Here is a 3192-nt window from a genome sequence, read left to right on the forward strand (position 1 = left end):
AGTAGTAGTAGTAGTAGTAGTAGTAGTAGTAGTAGTAGTAGTAAGTAGGAGTAGAGTAGAGTAAGTTGAAAGTAGTAGTACGAGAGACGAGAGAGNGAGAGAGAGAGAGACAGAGAGAGAGAAAAAGGAATATTACATGTGAAATATTAAATTTTAATTGGAACAAGACTCTCGATTGCATAAAGTGATTGTAGCTTTATTACGTTTATTACTTACGATTCGATGACATTTATTTATTTATTACGGAAATAATTATGAAATCGCTGTATAAAAGTTTAAATAAAAAAGTTTCCAAAGAGTCGCTTTGTTAAAATTGTTTCTCTTACATTATTTTGTCTTCTATTTTTCCACGTGTTTTATAAATCGTTTTAGTCTATTAAATTTAAGCTTATAAAAGAATTGGAAAACAACGGCTCTTTACAATTTTGAGATTTTAAAAGATGTATAGAAAAATTCATACTTACGCAAGTAATTGCTTTCAAATATTTAAAAAATTCATATTCCGTAAATTTATTATAAAAGTTCATCACAAACATCAAATTTATTCAAAATATATATTCTGAATCCTATAATAAATTTATATAATCCTTCAATTAAGATTATTAAATTAAAACAAATTGCTTATTACATAAAATCGTTTCTTCGATCAGTCTTATAACATTCTTTAAAAGAAAATAAATTCTTGTTTTGAATATATAATGAGTATTTTAAGAATTTGTAATAAGTATATTTTAGTATCAAATTCTTTATTAAAAATAATCATTACTTAAAAGTGAATTGAGTAATCATTTTTCTTAACAATAGAATGATATTTTTCTGTATGCTGTAACTTATCCTTCGGGGAATTTTAGACTCAGAACAGGTGTCAAAAGGTACAAGATATTTTCAAGATATCTCGCTGCCGAATTATAGATAAATATCTCGAAAGGATTAAAGTGACTTCGACAGACTCGCACGCCGGTGTCGCGACGCCGTTTTTGGTCTCGCCTTCTCATGAAGGTTCGCCGGCGCGAGTGGCGCAGCTGGTCTCGCGTCTTCTTGGTCGTTCGGGGGCGATCAATAGACCGGGTGGCGGTGGAGGACGGTGGTTGTCCGGGCAGTGGCGAGTTAACCACCCCGGCGTCACATTTCTATTATCTAACAACAATCTCCGGTATCATGTCTCCATTATCTGGAAACGATCCCCGGCGAGATCCCACATACCTATATCCGTCACGAAGATAAGAGGTGGAGTTATCTTCGAGCTGTCATTATGACTTGAATCGTCATGACACTCCTCATTTCGGAGATGCGCATATGAGATCTGTAAATGTGTCGATTATCTTTCACATTATTTGAAGATCATACTTGGTAATCTTTGAGATTAATCTTTTCAACGTCATTACGCGATTATGAAGAAGCAATCCTTCGTGGAGAATTCTTCAATAAATTACTTTTGCAATATTTTATTCGTTCTTACACGAGAGATTATTCTCTACTATTACTGGTACATTTTTATATCATACGTTATATATGATATGAAAGTGCATTTGTGATACATCGTGTAAAATGTAAAAGTATGCAAATGTAAAATTTAAAAGTACGTATCTTACACGCAACAACGATAGTAAACATAAACGAGTCTTTTAAATCTTTTGATAATTGAGGGAAAAAAGAGATAGCCGCCCAGATGTATCACCAATATGTAAATCTCTTCAACCATGTGACGTGCGTAAACTACGACGGTGTACGCGTGCGAGTCTTTGTTGTAAAGTAACATGTTTGTTCATTGGCGCCGTTTAATTTACGGCCCTGCCCGCGGGCTCGTCGGGTCGCGAGGTGCGAGCTCCGATTGGTCGGCAACGATTTCGCGGGTTCGACGAGTCGCGCGTCGCGCGTGCGATCGCGCCGCCAATCGAGCAGCCTTCCTCCGCTTCCGCCGTCAGTTCAGTCGGTGGCGACGCGTCGCCGTGTTCTCGTGTTGTGTATTTATATATGTGTCTTTTGCTGTCACTTAGTCCCATCGTCGTCGAGCCACCCCCTTAGTACCCTTCAATCGTCCCAGTCCCTCGCCATTCCCGCTGTGACATCATTCGCATCATTTGACGTCATTGTTTAACTCTTTTATCGGTAATTTAGGCCGCCCGCCTTTTTTGTGCTCTCAAAAGCTCACGTTCCTTCCTCTTAATCGAATTGATGTGAACTCGTACAGTATAAAAGTAAATGCATGAATGTTTGTTAATTGATTGCAACGCGTAGGTATGAGTTTTATGTATATTTCTTTGTTTTCTTTGATGTTGAGATTTAAAACAATTCTTGAGTTTACATCGTCGCGATACTGTTACTTCTGTGAGAAGTAATGCTATACTCTTTACAATTTTGAAAAAGGATCGTAATAAACATAATACGATAATGTACATTAATTTATTGTTGTAAAAATAATTTATATCTGAAGAGATTATATTTACTAAGATTTTTTTTAAGTCTTTCTCCTCGTAATTTATTATTAACTACAATAATCTGCTTCACATTTCATTTATTGTCATTTAAATTTTATTTTTTATTAAATTAACAATTTTATTTTGATTAATAATAATTTTAGCGTTTTATTTCTGAAAATGTTATATATAATACGTATTATATACGTATACAATTATACGTAAGTTATTTTTTATTAAATTATTTTTTTATCTACAATTAAAATGATTTAATAGAAAACTGTTTTTAAGTAAAGTACTGTTTTAGAAGTAAAAAAAATCAAATTCATTCACTGAAATTCGCGTGCAGAAACTACACAAATTGAAGAACTCCCTTTGCAATTTTTCGCGCTTCGAGTGAAGCAACGAATGAATTTAGCGATTAAAGGAATTACCGTTCGCAGTGAACGTAATCGTAAATTTCTCCGAATTGGAGTGACGGAGTGACACACATATTCTCGTGTCCCGATTCCGTGTATCTCACTTCCGCCAAGCGAACTTTAATCGGGACACGGGAAAGATGTAAAAACCCGAAAGTAACTCCGGAAACTGCGCCGTGCGTTGGTGTCCGACGTTATCATCGACATCTACCGCTCGCACAGAGTAAGCTTGCATTTACACGGAATTCGCAGAACGGCGATTAAAATTTGCAATTTTGTGGATGGATGTATCTTATACGTGTTTGTGTGTGTGTGTGTGTGTGTGTGTGTGTGTGTGTGTGTGTGTGTGTGTGTGT

The sequence above is a fragment of the Atta cephalotes genome (assembly GCF_000143395.1).
Source record: "Atta cephalotes unplaced genomic scaffold scaffold00008, whole genome shotgun sequence".
Taxonomy (NCBI): domain Eukaryota; kingdom Metazoa; phylum Arthropoda; class Insecta; order Hymenoptera; family Formicidae; genus Atta; species Atta cephalotes.